At 44.3% G+C, this 18,881-nt stretch overlaps 1 protein-coding gene and 1 non-coding gene across 2 annotated transcripts in view; one reads left to right on the top strand and one right to left on the bottom strand.

Annotated features, from left to right (window-relative positions):
• INSR (insulin receptor) overlaps positions 1-18,881 on the bottom strand; it is a 1,116,918-nt gene that overhangs the window by 1,058,150 nt on the left and 39,887 nt on the right. The window lies entirely within an intron of this gene.
• Positions 5,943-6,104, top strand: LOC138462560 (U1 spliceosomal RNA). Its single transcript, XR_011265160.1, has one exon. It is a non-coding gene; the product is annotated as a U1 spliceosomal RNA (small nuclear RNA).

Genomic DNA, 18,881 nt, shown 5'->3' with positions numbered 1-18,881 from the left:
CAGATACTGGAACGCCGTTTCATCTGCTTTGGGCTTGCCCAAAATCAATGTGTTTCTGGAAAGCAGTCTTGGAACATATCAAGTTGATCACCGAGCTGGGAATCCCCTGGGACCCAGGGGTGGTGCTGCTGGGGACACCAAGAAGGGAGCATTTCCTTTAATGGGCCAGATAGCCAAACTGAGCATGCATTTATTGACTGCTGCTAAAATCTCTATCGCTCGTCTTTGGAAACATCCGGAGGGTCCGTCCTTGGCAATCTGGTGGTCAAAATGTTGGAACATTGTGGTGTCGGAGAAGATCGCCGCTATGCGAATGGGGGACATCACAAGCTTTCAGAACATTTGGGCACCCCTTCATGGAATAGGCAGAGAAATACCCCAGCCTGACCTGTCGCTCCGCCATGACCTGGTGTCTCACATAGGTCACCAAGTAGCAAATAGTTTGTCATTCCTGCAATCCCTCCATGAACAGGGGAGATTCAGGCAAGACCGGGGCCCCTCCCGGCTAATGGGTTCCAGCTCCTTCCATGTTTTGGCTCACTGTTAACAATTGCCCGATTTGTAGTAATCATGCTGTTGTAACTGATTAATCTGCGCTGCACTGTTGTACTTGTTGTCGATCTTAAGGAAATCTCCTAATAATTGTTATGTTAAAAAAAAAAGAAAAAGCAGACATGGATGTTTTAGTGTCAAAATGGCAACCCCTAGTACCAATCTTTCGTGTCACCTTAGACAAACACCTGCAATGCCTTATTGCAGTACCCACTCCTGTGCCCAAATCATCTTCCTTTAGTCCAGAAACAAAATGCAACGCAGAACAAGATAAAGACCGATACGTAGTGCAGCAGCACTTGCCAGTACATGAGCAATGCTGCTGTCTGCAGAAGTCACAAAGTGTGCTTTTAAAGGACCTTCTCCTTCTCAGTATCTTTCCACCCCTTCCCATTCCACCCTGAAGGCCACACCACTGGACTGCCCCAACGTACTTACCTGCAATAGCACAGCGCTTAAGGTGTAAAACGCTGATCAATTGCTACTTTTTCACATAACTTTGATACAGCTACAAATTGCATATTTAGCCTTTTCAAAGAGATAACTATGCCAGTGCTGCTGTTAAAGCATTCAGTCAATTTCCTATTCCTGTTTGGCATTTCTGGACTCATAGCTGTATTTATTTCTAATTGCAGAAGGTTTGCTCTCTTGTACATAAGAGACATAGCAATACCACATGAGGATGACACAGGCCCTGCTGTCAATTAGTAGAATGACGAACATCCAGCCCATCTGATTGGTCTACTGCATTGCACCACTGTTCACTGACAGAAGTGAGGATATTTAGCAGTGTACATCCACGAGTGCAAGGTGTAGAGGACAATGGCAGCAAAAGGATAGGAATTACCCATTTCTACTTCTGGGTTGGCGGCAGGTTTAGAGATCCTGATGCAATGATCAATGCAAGCATAACCATTAACAGGGGGCCACAGGAGCAAGGGTCTATACGTGTTCCTGGAGGCAAGACTAGAACTGGGCGAGAATAGTGATGGTCGGGCAAAAACTTGGGCTCTACCACGGCGCTCTTTTAAGGTCAGTGTCTGGTCAAAGCAGGGGCCAGCCACAAGCCCCACCATCCACAACCCACAGCACCAGAGAAAAACATAAAAAGATTTCACAAAACTAATTTCTTTTTTAAAAACACACATTCGTGACGCGAGAGCATGCACAGGAGTGTGGTTGCCTGGCTCTCTGTCCCACCACTCCTCTACTCATTGATTGCCTCCGGCGAGAGAGAGGACGTCTAGGCAACTTTGAAGCAGGTTGCTTCATAAAAAGGTGCGTGCTTTCACTCCTTGGCCCCACCGGCACGGTCATCACACTTTTTCTTTGTCCCCCTTCCCTGCACCCAGAGTCCTTACAGCCACCTTTCTCTCCTTCCTTCACCACACCAGCACATAATACTGGCACAAACCCCCACCCCGTAACACAAGCCCCTGTTCTCGCTGCCTAGCCCACGGCGTAACCCCTTAGAGGCCTTTTTCTACCCAGCCTACTTTGTCATCCCCAGAACCATTCCAAGGCATACAATAAGCAGTGTGGCAAACCAATTTGCAATGCAATTCTGTAGGTTTGCTAATTAAATTAACACTTTTGTAGCAAAGCTAGCCATTTAAGTTCCCCAGTTCAATGAAAGGACTACTCACCCTGCATTCCTCATTGCCCTCAGAGCTCTCTACTCCCTCTTTTCTGTGTTTATTGCAAGTTCAAAAGGGGCTAATGGAGAGAGAGTGCAGCAGTAATCATCGCCTCCAAAAGAGAGGCCCGTGTGGGAGATTTGTCCTTTTTTTAAAAATAAATTTAAAAGCAAAAGAAAAATCGGGAAAATACTTTTATTAATCCGATTATATCCTGTCTGGCAAAGATCAGTATGTGTTAACTTTATTTTCTTTAATATCCAGTCATGCAATTTCACTACTAAAAATGTAAGTTGTTACGTAATGCATAATTACAGTATTTCTACTGTAAAAATACTGCATGGTCTCCATGATTTACAGTAAGGTTTAGGTTAGTGTACCTAAATCTCATTGTGTCAACTATATTACATTTTGTTGGGGAAGATGCATCACATTGACGAGTGAACACTTGAAAATGAGCATGATCACACAGCCAAATAATGCTTTTGATGGCAAGCCTAGTACTGTGACTTGATGGTTGCAGACATCTGTGCAACTGTTGCTCAACCCCTGAACTGATCCCATATCCTTGACATTCTATCACCATGTTGCTTTATACCAGCTACTCTTTTGTGAAATGGCTGCAAACAACAATATTCCAACTAGCTTTCCCCGCTCTGTGCTTGCTACACCAGCTTCTCTTCTTAGTCTCTTACATAAAGAATACACAAAGCTAACTAGATGTTTACGAAAAAAAGTAGTGACCAATAGTTCCTTCCAGTCGGTACATCTACAGATTTACTGCAATACCATACACTGTAGTTAGCCTCTAGAGCTCGCTTTGCTCTGTGATAGATTACAAGTTTCACTGTCCATGGTTTGACTCTGGGAAGCAGCAGTGTGCCAAGCATAAAATGGGTTTGTGGTGACATGACAAAGCACATGTAAATTCGTCATCAGTTGCCATAGGTTGAGTGCATTTCTCTTAGGTCAAATAGTTAAATTAAGTTACTAGACCTATAGGTCTAGCTTTTTGCAAGGCCTGACTCATATCACTAATATCTTCAGTGGTACACAAAGATGCTGCATAGATGCTCCTTTTATGTAACTTCTGGTGACATTAAAAATAATAGTAAAACATTGCTAATGAAATGGGCTTGTTTCCGAATCAAGAAAAGTATAATTAGCAAACTCTGTTAATCAATTTTTAAAAACCAATGTATGCCTTGCATTCCTTGCCCCACGCCCCTATTCCTGTACCAGCCCTTTTTGCCCCTTTTCTTGTTTCAGTCTCTTTTTCCCCCAGCCCCTTTCCTTAAACCCACTGATACAGCCCCATCCCCTGTTCCGTCTGGCCATTTCACCAGCTCGGTTGGGCCTCAATAACCAGGATAGACCCCTGGCTCAGCTCTAGCTCTAGCCAGCTCTAGCCATGAGGTCTCGCTGGCTCTGCCAGCTCTAGGCAACGCTACAAGTTCCAGCCCAACCCAAATGCCCTGCTAAGCTTCTCAGATAAGCATGTACCCTCCTCGTGGGAGCACAGGCAACACCATTTTGCCTTTTTTGGGCCACATCAATTGCGACCATACGCTCCTTGCCATCTTTGAGGACTTTGCCTGGCACTTAAGGCTGAACTATTCTGTTGGGGACAGTGGCAAGAGCCACTTGTTGTTTCTCTTATGTTATGGCAGAGAAGACAAAGGACTGGAAAGGTGTCAGTGATTGCGGTAGATTCAAAGCCTTTAATCCAAGGTTGTCCAACATACGGCCGGCCAAGCCATTTAATGTGGCCCGCGAGGCCGTATGTTGGACAACTCTTGAGTTTTAAATGTGCCCGTGCGCAAAACTGTAACTTCCTGTAACTCCCATGAGGTCAACAGAGGTAGTTACAGTCCTCAGCCACAAAGCGTTTATTTATTTATGCAATGTTTGTCGGATATCCGACAAACATTGCATAAATAAATTTGTCAAGAAGATATTGGGACTTGATGATGGAGGAAGGAGAGACTAATTTGTTTCACGGCATAGTGAGGGTTACCTCGGGAATACCATTCATTTTCAGTGAGCGCGGGTCCATACAATTGCCCAGTACTCCCACAAACTATGAACAATGGGATTAATATAGTAGCAATTACTTTGCATTTAAATATCCCATTTCAGGCAAGTAGGACCCACCATGCAAGAGAGGAACGGGCTCCGGCCCAGACATGCCCGTTCCTCTCTTGCATGGTGCTCCGAGGAGCAAAAGGCGAGCCGAGATGAAGGGAGGAGGTGGTGAGGTGAGGAGAAGAGAGTGCTGGCCCGGGAGAAGGATTATGTGGACAGGTGCTGTGCAGGAGTTCCTCTCGGCGTGGGCAGCACAGTGGATTCCTGAACCCCTGATTAGCCGTGGGCCGCTGCTCAGAGGGCCATTTTGCGGAGTTACTTTCAAGGTTTGTCATCTCTGGACATATGTTTAGCATGGGTGCGGCGACACAGCCTGCACCAAAAATCGTTCTTTTGAATTGCGAATGTCACCGAAGATTAACCTTTATCAGCTGAGAAACTTAACCTTTGCAGTGCTTTTTTTCCTCGTCTCGAGACAAAGAAGAACAGCGGGAGCTCAGTTACGTTTACCTCCAAGCACAGTGCGGATTGATGAAAATGTCCATGCATTATACCAAGTACATTGGACATTATAGATGTGGCCAGTGGGGTATCAAAGCATGGCGAATACCACATGTACAGCACAATATGTTACCCTAGTAGTGCCCCAATAACACACTGCAACCTGCAAATGGGCCTCAGTGGACCACCTGCCAAGGTTTCTGGAAGTTGCTTATGATCTTGATCTGTGATCTATGATATGATGTGATAGGTTATTTATAACGCGCTTAATACCCATGCAGCAGTGATCCCAATCATAAAAGTGAAACAGGCAAGTCCAACAGGTATAACTTATTTTCACTCTTTTGGTAGCGCAGTCTGAGGGCAGCCTATACCCTTCAGGAGAGGTGTGAGCTGATACAGTTGCAACACAAAAAACAATAGTACTATGTTCCCAAAATACCTTAGTTCTTGTCTTTCGATCTCAGCAGAACCAGGCTTTTCAGCATCAGACCAGAAGCATGGGTGCCTTTGCGCTGAGCTGGGGTCAAGCCGGAGCGCAGCAGCGATGGGCCCCAATGATGCAGTTCCGTTTGGCAGTGGTGCTGATTTGCGGGTAGAAAACTCTGGGAACAGTAGGCCGTGCCAAGTGGATGGCACTGGAAGATTCGGTGACCTCTGGGCCCAGACAAGGGAATACTTGCCTTTGGCGCTGTGCAGGCTCGGCTGACAACACGGCATATGGTTACGGCAAAGATGTCAAAGCTTCCGCATTGTCATTGAGCAGAACTCTGAGATTCAGGGGTGGTGGAGCGTCGAGGTCCAGGATGATTATGATGGTGTCAATGGGGCCAGCGCTGAGCAGCTCGGCTCAGGAGGGCCATGGCCCCGTGTGGGGCCAACAGGCCAGTGGGCAGACTGCAACAGGCCTGCTCGAGCCATCCTCCTATTTATACAAGTCTCAGGCCGAGCAGGGCCTGATGGGAGAAAGGAACTGCGCTACAATCTGTTCTTCTGCTGGCCTCTGCCTGTTGGAGCTTCCCCCTACACGCGGGACAGGCAGTTCTGCAGATGCTCAGAGCTTCCGGGGGGGTAGGGGGTTGGGGCGGGGTCAGGGCCTGCCTTCTCACCCTCGCTTACCGGGGCTTCCCAGAAAAGACCCAACCCCTGCCCTCTTGCATGCAAATCATACTTCGCTGGCAGGGGAGAATCTGATCTCAAGGGCAGATCTCCCAGGGTGAGGCTTACCCATTGCACATCGGATTTGCTGAACCCTGCTATGTTCCCAAATGCGGGGTACACGACTGCATTATTTCTGGTAGTGGGGGAATGCGTTTGCGCTCTCCCCCTGATTTATTGGTGAAAGAAAAGGTAAAGTGTGCACTAGGCCTGCTAGGTTGCATACTTTAATATTGTGCTCACATTGCGTTTCTTCAATTAGGTTCACCTTTGGGTGATCGCTTTTCCACATTTTATCTGTTGAATTGAATTATGCTTCTTTCATCACCACAGAAGTAATGTGTATTACAGAGATAAGCTGTCATATGTATTGGGCACACTGCACATGCTCAGGCAGCATCAATCATGCTTTGTACAGGACAATGCTGGCCTAAATTGGGAACAGCCAGCATAGACATGTTGCTACAGGGGCATATTTTGGGTACAACCAGCATGACAATGTCTTACATCAGTGACAGTGCTGCCTTACACTGTGGGCACATTGATCATTAAAATGTGTTGTGCAGAAAAATGTTCTTTTCTGCTGTTGGTGACATGGAATTTTCATGTTTCCCTTTAGAACTGATTGTAAACTTATGTCTTTTTGGTCACCTTTTCTGCTGTAAAATGCACCATTTCAACCCCATATTTGAAAAGAAATTCTTGGGGGAGAGGGGGACCTCCCAAATCCTCCCTAGAACCTTGTAGCTCCCTCGCTACGCTCGGTCGCCCCCACTATTTCAGAAAAATATTGCCACATTGACACTGAAAGAAATCACAAGCAACTAACCTTTGATCACTGCCCATGACACCAAAAGCTATCTTTGGGACTGCATGGCTATCACTGCCTGTGATGCTATTGTGTCAAAGGTCACACAATATTGCTTTTTAATATACTGTTTTGGGTGAGGTTGTTGACTTTTGGCTCGCCGGGCCACTGGGTGACAAAAAGTTAATGCTTCGGCCACACATTCAAAAAGGTTGGACAAGCCTGCTTTAATCCATCCCTATTCGGCATTTAAAAGGGTATTCCCGAAATACACTTCTACCCATTTCTTTTTGCTGCAGTTTTTACCACTTTTCTAACCCGCAAATGCAGATAGTAAATTGGGGTAAGATATATAGAAGTGGCGAGTGAAACAGGTGGCGCGGGGGATCTCCTCTGTATTCTGCGGTACAAAAAGTGGTAAAATCATTAAAGAATTCATCGAACAAAAAAAATTTAAAAAAAAAAAAGGAAAACCTCAAAGATGTGTTTTTAATACTGGCGTCAACATACATAAAATGCAACAATCAAGGAACTTGCTGCAGCAATCTAAGGACCTGTGTTCCAATATCTTATGACTGGCAGGGTGCTTTGCTAAACCCACCTGTCACAGGTGGTTATCCACCAAGTCAGTGCATCATCTCAAATCGTGTTTCCTTTGGCAAAACAGTGACAGTGATTTCTCTACGTGGCTAAATCGTGCAAGTCATGCTTGCTCAATACTTGTTCACTTATCAACCAAAATTCAAGGCGCTCTTGCATACTGGCAGTAAGATGGAAAAAAAGCAAATAGCAATCCTCTACCAATGTCACTTTCAGATGTGATCTTGCTTGGAAGAGGTCAGCTACTACAGGTGACCAAATTGTACTTAGGCAGGTGTTCTATGTAATCCTGTTTAGTTAGTTGGATGCCATTAAAAACAGATACATTTAAAACATGGGCACCGTAAGTGCACAACCTCTCGACCTACACTTACAAAATGTATACTGTGTTTCCACACAAAGTCTTACAAAACACTACACAAAGCATATTTCCATGCACAGCAGACAAACACATTTCAGTATATAAAAGCCAGGCATATTGACTTTGCCCATGCTTGCTACTGGTACGGTCTTATTCTATATCAACTGTAGTTAGAATATCTGGCAATGGTCATGTAGGTTCAATATCTGACTCCACCAATGCAACGAATTTTGCTAACTAGAATCATGCAAGTGTGACAATTAGCTGATGAACCCATCACTGAACCAGAATCGGCCAAGTTGCTAATGACAAACAACAAAGAACACTCTCCAACAGCCTCCCTGCCTCCCAGGCTTCTACAAGGGCCTACACAGCAAGAAAACACAGGTCAACCACTACAGGGAATTTATGAACCCATTGGCAATAGAGGCTGTCTCCAGGGACTAGGATAGCCTACATAAAGCAGCTGCTCAAAAACACAATAGCAAATCGCCACATACTACCAACCCATCACCAACATACCTTTCCTGGCAAAAATGATGGAATATGCATCACACATCATGGACCTTCCCGGATCCTCCTACCTTCAGGGCCCAGCAATCTTCACAACCATAAGGGAAACAGAATCACTGCTACTATCCATACGCTTAGACCTAAAGGCCAACACAGCGAACACGTCACCGATGAAAAAGCATCCAAGAAGCAGGACTGGGCAATATAGTACTATTATGGAGGTCTTAATTCCTCAGAGACTGAATAGAAACTCACTGGCTTCACCAATACAGATCAAAAATCACACGCAAATATTTGGTGCAGTTCTGCAAGGCTCACGTATATCACCTCTGCTCTTAAACAAATATATGGCCCCATTTTGACTCCTCAAGAGACACAGAGCCAAACGTCAAAGTACCACTAAATCATTTTCAAATTCTCAGCCTACAACTACTAGACACCCAGCTCACAAGATGCTTCCCATAAGGAATCTCACAGATGACAAGAAAACCTGAAATTAAACCAAAACAAAACGGGTATTGTGATTTACCCTGCTAATGCATCATCGCCCACACACTGCCATGGTCTACAGAGATGAGCACTTCACTGGAAAGCTCTAAGTGTTCAAGAACATAGGAATTCTGGCAGACAGCAGACTAAGCCTGGAGCCATAAACACTGTTGGAGTTATCAGCCGAGCGTGATCCGACGGATAATGCCATTCCTAATTTGCCCACACAGGACCCTCAGTCAGATCACTGGTTCTGTCATAAATCAAATACATCAACAGCATGTACCGTGGCATGCCAAAGCATCGACTAAAGATCATGCAAAGAGTTCAGAACAAAACTGCAGAAAATGGTACAGAGACTCGACCAAGAAGATCAAATCACACCAGCATTACGAGCACTCCACTGACTCCCAGTCAAAACAAAAAATACACTTCGAACCGTTGAGGTTCCAGAATAGTGTGAGGCGGAGTTAGAAAAGGCAGGACAATCGTGGGAGAGTGGACATTTTCTGTCTTGTGTGCAGCTAGAGGGATACCTCCAAGTAGGGGCGCTACCGATTTTCAGATATATTCAGTTGCAAGGAGCACTTACAGATTCGAGGTGGTGTAACAATCTCTGTAGGGAATTTACAAGCTTTTAGAAGCTTCTGATCTCAAGGGGTGATAAAGGGGCTGATCTCCAAATTGTACAGTGAACTGCTGCTGGCTGAAAAAAACTGGAGAGATTAATAGTAATCCTGCTATTACTATTGCTGTGTGTATGTATATATTTCTGCTGTTGAAACTAAGCTTTGCATATTCATGGAACTGCTGCACCCTGTTACCCTAGGGTATGTTTGCGCATTACAAATAATAAACAAACAAGGCTAGGAGGAGGTAAAGATTTCAATATGAACATCACAGATTCCCTGTGGTCTCGCAACTGCTGGAAGGTATCACAAGCTACCTTATCTCTGCAATACAGGTAGCAGGCGATTAAAATATTACATAGATGGGACTACCCGCCGGAAAGGTTGTCTAAGATGTAGCCAGGTTGGAGTTTGAATTGTTGGAAGTGTGGGCATAGGAACAACGATTATTGGTATATGTGGTGGTAGTGTGAGGTAATGCAAGTATTCTGGGGAGGGTTATGAGCTGGATTGAGAAGTTGGATACAGAGGGAGTTCTCGCTGTTTCTGTTCCAACCACATGTCCCACACCCTGTTGATAGCGGCGAGAATCCCTGTAGCCCAATAGCTCCACGGCCCATTAAAAAGAGAAAGGATACAGAAAGTGGGAGACATATACTCAATGGGAGACATATACTCAATGAAAGAGCGTTAAACAGAGGCTCAGGGTGTAAACAAGGAAACAATACTAAAACCATGAAGTGAAATTCACGCAGACCAAAAAAAAAAGCAGATATTGCAGGAATCAGACAAAGGCTATAAGAAAACAACAACAAAAAACAACACGAGGCCCAGGAAAACAAACGTGGGGATGCTGGGCAGAAATAAACATTTAAGGGTCTAAAATAAATATACTTTGCATAGGATAAATAAATATAAACACTAGGCCCAAATAAAAACAAACATTATAGGGGTCAGGAAAGCACATTACCATCCAGTTGTGAAAAGTCTTGCCAAAATACCAGCGACCCTATGGATCCAGATCATGAACTTCCTACAAACACAGTAGTCAAATGACCAAAACGCCCATCCTCAAATACCCCAACCCATATCAAAGCACCCAACACTCAACAGTCAACTCTACAGGATGAAATATACATGGTTTCCATCCACGCTTTACGTCATGAGTCTACCAAGTCCATCCAGACTGAAACCCAATACTGCATTCCTCTGGGGAACCCACCAATTTATGTAATCTGCCTATATAACTGACTTTTAAAAAAACGCTTTTGATGTAAGCTCCCCTCCACAAACCCCCGTAGCCAATACCAATAAAAGTCAGATATTGCCAGTGATTTCAGCAAGGGCATGTTTGTCTCATCACATGTGGTTAAGGTTCTTCCCCAATCTTTAGAGGCATTATGGTTTGCAGTGTCCAAGATCTTACATTCTCATCTGCAATAAATCCTTTCAGGTCAAGAGCTTTCTGTACTACCACATCTTGTGTACACATTTCATATTCTGCAACTGGGAAGACTCAAAAGGCTCTTGGGAACAGAAATAAAGAGAATGTCCTGGCGCTGTGGTCTGTAGCCTTTTTCTCTGCAGATGTCTTGTACCCTAAGAGCAGGCCTCAAATTGTGCACTTACCTCTAGCCAATGGCTAGTGATAATGGACCAGGGGAGAGTATGAAATGGAGTGCTACGTGCATGTGGAATAATGAGTGGCCGATTAACGACGTGAAGGGTTCTGAATGTATAGGTTTTACTTCCCCACTGGAGATTACACAGTCCGAGTGAGAATACTACAGCGTGCTAAAATGAGCACCACCTAATTACCTTAAGTCCAAAAGTCAAGATAATTATTAATCTCCGGATGCACTGGGAAAGGACCTGTTGCAATCGTTTGGAACCCTCTTATAAATAAATATATTTGTAGTGCCAGGGACCTCCCCAAATCATGCTTCCGTCTTGTAGCCTTTATTTTGCTAATTGAGTTGTGTCTTCAGAAGTTGTAACCGAAAGCGAAGACGTGGTGCAACTCACAAGGCAGAAACAGGTCCAGTTTCCAGCACCCACTAATGCATATTTTGTGGTTAATTTCAAACCTTGACTGCAAGCGAGTGTCTGAGAAAAGGAAGAGCTTCTGTAACAGCCGTTTTTTAAAATCAACTTTGGCATTTTGCTTTGCCCGACACAAGACTGGATCAAAAGAGAAAGTTACAGCATGTGAACCTCTCAAATACTGGATTTGTTAACCTTCTGAATAAACTAGCAACCATGTCATACATTGGGAAAAACATTTCCCAATCCTTCTACTCCGGCTCATCCAACGAGAACAGTGGAAGTTTAATGCAGATAACAAGCTGCACTTCAATACAGGTCCCGTTTGGATTCGCAGTGTTAAATTCGTTCGTTTGTCCTCAGAAAGTAGAATTTGAGGTAGTGCTCACAGAAACACACTGCACTTCACATTGTCAGACCAAGCAAAACCAGGATCGTGGATACTGCAAACGTCAACCGACTATAAAAAGACATTTTCGAACTCATTAGTTCAAACTACGTTTTTCGGAGCAACGTTTTAAGCTGATAAAAAATACATAATACTTATAGGTAAAATAAATGTTATGCAATGAAATCATTAACTCCAAAATGTCTAAACCCAAAAATCACCTGTAGCGTGCGGTTTTCGTTATGAAACCCTTCATGCGGAGAACTAGCCAGAGTCAATGCACTCCCAATTTTGCCAGATAAGAGAACCAAATAAGTGAAAGTTTCAGGGATTTTTGACGAAAATTACAACATGCTTTAGAGTGGTGAAATAGTGTTCAGAAAATCAGTGTTCCAGTTCCACAACTGACAAACCTGAGAATCCAGATATAGCCAATATTAAAGTGGAAGTTCTCTCAAAAATAAAATTGTCTAAAAATATTCCCCATAATTAAAAATGTCAACATATTTTAAGCTCCTATGAAAAATAAACTGCAAAACGTGCCCCCAAGTCCTGCTTTTCAATGACTTGGAGGCATCCATTTTGCATATATAAACAGTTACATCTGTTTCTTAATTCTCTGCTCTTCCTGCAGTAATCAAGCAGCAGCCCCCTACTAGCAGTTTAAGCTTGTTGTTGTCAGCGAGCAGAGAATTAAATAACACGTTCACAGGCCATTCAGTCCTCCTATGAATGGCAATCCTAATAGAGTAAACAAAGACTTTGCAAATCTGGAAAGCGTTTGTTTTCTGTATTAGGATGGAATTCATAGGCCTGGCTGCCTGTGAAGGTGTGAGCGAGGCAAACACGTCCCGTTTATTTGATAGGTTGTGTTTGCCAAGCTCTTTTATGAAATGACTCCTGTGGTCCAGTGGTTAAGAGTTAGCCCTTTCCACCATTCGACCCAGGTTCTAATCCATGCCTCTATTTTTTCTGGATCTTTCTAATGTTGTTTTAAGAAAACAATATTTGAAGCACCAGAAAGGAAGGCAGGACCTCCAATTCCAGCTGTGTAACTGAAGGAGCAAGCCCTTAATCACTCCACCGCTGGAGTCCCTACTAAACAACACGACAACAAGCACTGCAATTGCCATTTCACAGCTAAGGAAATAGACTACACAATTCCTTGGCTGCCTTCACAGCGCTGTTGTGCTGCAAAACAATACGGCTAAGAGCACTATAAATGACAGACTCATTAATGACAAGACTCCTGTGGTCCAATGGTGAAGGGTTACCCCTTCTACCACTGGACCCGAGTTCGAGTGCCACCCTGTCTTTTTTTACAGCGTAGTATCAAATATAGTTTTGGTTTTTTTAAACAAAATTTGATGCACCATAAGAAAAATAGGTTTGGATCCGAATTTGGGTCGCGTGGGCTAGCACTTAACCACAAGAGTCAGTTCTTAATGAAAGGGCAAACACACCCCGTTAAATAAACAGGAGACGTTTGCCTTGTTCACAGGACAGGCATTCTTATCAATGCCATCCTAATACAGTGAACAAACGCTTTTCAGATAAGTGTTTGTTGTATTAGGAATTGCATTCATATGAATTCCTGCCCTGTGACAATTTTTAATGATCTGCTCTCCGGCAGTAACAAGCTACAGCTCTCAGTAAGGGGCTTGTGCGCGATTACTGCCGTGAGAGCAGAGAATTCAAATTACATTTAAAAGTAATAACTTGGGGGCACATTTTGAAGCTTATTTTTCATAGGAACGTTTATTTAAAAATGTAAACATCTATTTTTAATTATGGGCAATATTTTTAAATAACAACATTTGTGAGTGAACTTCCCCTTTAAAGGACACTTGTGGAAACATGAAAAACGATCACACGAGCAGCTACACTCTGACACCTTCCCTGGTGTATCTACAATGACTTTGATCTCCAGAATAAAATAAAAAAACAGAAAGGTAAAGATTTTTTTTCAAATACACGCTCAGATAAAACTAGTGTGTACTATGGGTATTCAAACACTTAAGAATAGAAACATTTACCGTGAGAAATGTCAAGAAACAAAAAACTTTTCAGTTTACAATCCCTCTCTCAAGTGATCTCTCCTATTAGCTTCTACAACATCCCATCCCATAAATTTTCTCCAACATAGGCCCAACCACAAGACGGGGGTGGGGATTAAGGGTGACCTGCCCCATCAAACCATGAAAGGTGCACTTTGGTTTACACACTAGCCCAGATACACCCTGCCTCCCCCCACCGTTAAAGCAATTCCTTCTTTATTTTTTTAAAACAACGTCTGGATAATATGCAAACTTCTGAGCCCCAAACTCTATCCCCCTCGGTTTACCCTAGTCTCAGGTTACTAGGGTCCTGTTGGTTATAAAGTGGGCTTTGGACCCAGGTGGCCAAGCCCCACCACAACACAAAGTGGATTTATCACTGTGTAGAGGAAAAAAGCAAAATGCACAAAACTAAAAACGTGTTTTAAATGTACAAACAGGTTTGCTTATTCTGCAAGCCAAATAAAGTTCACATTTTCGGCAGTTCTGCAAAACAAAAACATTTTTTTTTATTTGTTTATAGTTACATAGTAACTTTTACAAAAGGATTTTTGTCATCACATAATATTGCAGAGGCTACATAAAAACACAATTTCTCCATACAGAAATTCACATTTGCCACATACATTTTCAATTCATTTTCAAATTGATTACAAATACATCAATATACAGTTTAAAAGAATACATTTAAAAATAATTCATTTACCTGAGATCTAAGTCACCCTCACAAGGAAACAAAATGCTCTCAATTTTTAGTAAAGGGACTTGATACTTAGTCAGCTTCCGCTTATTTCACATTAATTTAAAGATGACAATAATGCTTCAGGAACCGGACAACGGCAATCTGTAGCCTAACTCGTTTACCGTGCATCATGTCTAACCACAGCAGGTCCAGATCCACGCAATCAGTGTTTGGAACATATTCACTGAAATGACTGATGCGTTCATTCCTTAAACCATCACACTCAGTCAGTAAATGCTGCAAAGTCTCTAGATTCTCCTTTCGCTTACAAAATTTACAAAAGGACGATCCAATACTCTGTCCGCTTCTGATATCAAGTATTTGTTCCGTGCTCAAAACATTGAAGCGGAATCGCATATATTCCTGCCTCCATGTTTTATCAGGAAATTTAATTAGGTATGGTTCCACTTCCCCCATCTTTTTAAAGTCAGAGGCAATATGATTGCATAATTTAGACATTTTGATCTCTTGAACTGTTAAATTCCAGTCAGCATGAAGCAATAGTTTATTTACTTTCATGGGATTCGCGATAAGCATATCGAGGGACCCCCAAGTTGTCAAGGACATTGTTTGCTTCTTCCACCATGTCCCTGAGATACTTAGATGTGGGAGCACCACTCCCGAAACCCGTACCCATGAGGTCATATAAGGTGGTATCTTTACTAGTTGACAATTTCCTGTAAAGTGCCATTCTGCGCCATTCGATGGTACTTCTAATCGAGTGTAGTCCAAGCTCGTATCTTATTGCCACCAATGGTAGACTTTGGCAGGCATTTTACCATTCATTTTATAATTTTCGATTCATACACAGCCACCTCCTTTCTGCACCAAATTCTAAACCATAGCAGAATTGGGGCACTAATCTATTTTTGTACAGGCGGATACACGGTATTAATGTGAATTTACCATACTTTACGTCAATTTTACATAATTGGGCTTTCATTGGGGCAATTTTCGCTTCCAGTATGGCCCGGAAATTTACCTTATTCTTATTTCCAAACACTGGGTATCCCAAGTATCTTATTGCTGACTTTGTTGGTAATTTCTCATGATTTAGGAAGAGTGCATTTATTTTTTGATTTTTCTTGAGGGCCAAACATAGTATCACAGTAGTTGATTTTAAGGGCATTTGTGAGAATATATTATTTAAACGCAGGTAGAAGTCGGAGGCCTATGGAGGTGTGGTCATAGAGAATTACATCATCTGCGTAGGCAGTCCACTGTACCTTGCTGCCCTCCACTTTAGGTGAGTTTGTGACCAGTTTGCTGAAACACGCTGCCAGATCGGAAAAATATAAGTTGAACATGATGCCTAGCATGCTGTACACCCATTTTATAAATTAATAGAATTGGGTGGCTTTCCCAAACATCTAAAGTGGTCACAATTTTCTTGTGAATAACATCCACCACCCCTGCCTGCTTTCCTTGGGTTCTGCCACTAGTAGTTTTATTTTTTCACTTTAAATGTGAATCCACAAGTGCCAAAATTCCAACACAGGATGCGCCACTAATTTTTCAAATGGGAATACTTGTATCAAATTGCTTCACACATATCATTTAATTGTGTTCTGAACCATGCTCTCCCTATACTAGACAGCTCCAGTTATCTGATGCTATGCGCGAGTGACCTATCCAGTCCAAATTATGTCTTCTTTGTAGTCTAGTATCTAGAATTAAGCAAATGTAATAGCATAGGAATACAGTGAAATGCAAGGACAAGAATGCAAAGAACAAGGGCTGCTGCCTGTCCCACTTTACCGAGAGAATGACAAGGTTACTCACTTTAGTGACTACCTTACTCCTAGTCGATAGTCCCCCTTTCCTCCACACACCCAACGTTCCCTCTAATAAGATCCTCTATTGTTGCTAAATGGTCCTGGTTGCTGGTATTTTCGCAAGGACGGACAATAGACTTGGCAGTTTCAGTGGTTGCCTTGGTCTTTGTGAGTTCCTCATCCGTGGAGGAGTGAAACAGTTCTTTACCCTCTAAGGGGAGATCAAGCACCCAGTACTGAATTTCCTTCAAAAACTTCGTAGCATGCAGTCACGTTTGGCAGGAGATGTCTACTCAGACCATAGGGCCCCAAGCAGAAGTATCTAGATGATTGGCCGCAGCCTCAAGTAGTTTTTGTGCCAGAACCCTGGCATCGGATAAGCCACCCTTAAAGTCTTCGAGCCTATCAGGAGGAATACATTCCTGAAACTCAGCGAGCTCCTTCCACAGTTTCACATTAGCAGCGGCCAGGATAAGCTCGGTATTAGCCTGAAGCAGCTGAAGAGCCGAATTGGAAATAACCTTTTTCCCCAATGGCGTCAAGAAGTTTGTCCTCTTAGGAAAGGATCCGAGATGCTGCAGTGGATGTAGTAGAAGCCAGCTTTCGACTGGAGCGTAGCTGCTGCCACCACCGTTTATGAGGGGAGTGGACATGCAGGCAAGCATATGTCCTCAGACGTGTGTAGCTTGTAGCGAGCGTCAATTTTCTTGTTTAGGTTTAGGCGTTGCACGGAATTAGATTTTTCCCCAGACCTTATGGGCCTTGGCCAGGACGTTCTTCTGAAGGAACAGGCCGGTGCGTTCCTGTGTCGACAGAGGGAAGGCTCCAGAAAGTACCCCTTCTTTTGGAGCCAGGGGTTCGGGTATTGGGATGTCTCGCAGCGCCATCATATACACAACCCAGTTGCGAAAGGCTCTAATAGAGCGGGGCATCGCTGTCCTGGTCCGCCTGGTCCTCATCCAATGAGGTGGGAGCAGAAGTCTGATCCGCTGCACGTGGCGCCTCAGGCCCCGAAGACTGCGGCGCCACTGAGTAATCCAGACTGAGTAATCAGAGTCTTTTCCACCTGGGAAAGTGAAGGCAGAGGAGGAGCCCCCACAGGGGGGAGGAGGTGGCACTAACGGGACCTGCGTAGGGATTGCCGGTGCTGGGGCCGTTTCAGGCGTCTTAGGATAATTTTCCTTAAATAAAACCTTAAAGTACAACTTCATGGGTTCAGAATGGATAAGCGTCTAAAATTTGCCAAAAAACTCATCAGACGAAGGTCTAGGCGCTGGAGTGGGTAGAGGCCGCTCAGAAGGGGCATACCCCAAGGATCGCAAAGAGGATGATTGCCAGGATGGTGATCCACGTAGATCAAAGGAACAGACGTAAGAGGGAGCAAGACGTATGTGGCAGCGGAGTCCGAGCACGCCAATCCATGGCAAAATGGGTCCTTGTTATCCACAAAACGTGGCAAAGGCTGCTCTGCCCCAAAAACAGGCCCCTCAGCACCTGCCGTGGTGAACGTTGGTGAAAGAGAGGTAGTCAAAATGGTTGCAGGGGTTGGACCGCCATTTTATCAACGCCTGAGGCGAACTGCATCACAGGTGTAAGTGAGGCGTGGTCACCACAGGAGAGTCAGGGGTCTTATGTTTCATTTTAGCCAGTGCCGGTGCTAGCAGATCTAGAGTATTTCTGACACCTTAGGGACTGCTGATGAATTAGCACCAAGTGAGGGAACCTCGGCAGAGCCGAGCCGGTACAAGACGGCTTATGGTGCTTTACTGGCTTCTTTGCCCCCTCCGCGGGATTGGTTCCACCACAGGTCTGAGTTTGGGAAGGCAGATTCGCCCCCTGAAGCCAGAACTCTCAAAGGGGGCCCCTCAATCTTGCTGGTCTTAGATATAGCCCAAAGAAGGGAACCTCAGGGATAGCCCTGGTGACAAACAGCCCCAGAAGTACTGGGTCTAGCTTTAGCCCCTAAAAGGAAAACCTCAGAAAAAGATCCAGTTTTGCCAGCCCCTTTGCAGTGGTCCTCGCAGGAAACTCCAGAGCACCGATTAGATACCTTTCAGGTCACCTCAGGGAGATCCCTGGTAATAGGGCAGCTTGAGACCCCCCCCCGGACCTAGAAGACCCCGGAAAGGAGTCCCCTGGCTGGGGTGCCCTAAAAAGGAACAAATTTACCGGCCGTTTCCTTTTTTCTTCAATAAACTGCTGTAAATGTGGTGGAGGATCACGTTGAAACACCTCCTCCCACCTGACAAGCGGACGCTGGAGTGCCCAACGCAGTAGAAGCACGAGTCCCAACGGTGTTCCGAGCCCAAGCACATCAGGCAAAGAGTGGGGATCCGCCCTCTCGAAACAACTTTCGCATGATGAACAGGACACGAATCCCAGACGCCCCGACATAGACTGAGGAAAGATGGCCGTGGAACCAGAGCAGGAAGGACAAGGGAACAAAAAGAAAAATCTTCCCTGTGATGCAAGTGTGTCTGACCCCGACCGCGCGGAGAACAGGACTGAAGGGCGATGCGCGGGGCGGAGCACAGAAAGGCGGG

Source organism: Ambystoma mexicanum, chromosome 1p (assembly GCF_040938575.1).
Source record: "Ambystoma mexicanum isolate Mex_15411 chromosome 1p, UKY_AmexF1_1, whole genome shotgun sequence".
Lineage (NCBI taxonomy): Eukaryota > Metazoa > Chordata > Amphibia > Caudata > Ambystomatidae > Ambystoma > Ambystoma mexicanum.
Note: the sequence above shows the minus strand (reverse complement) of the source record. Positions and strands in the feature narration are given on the sequence as shown.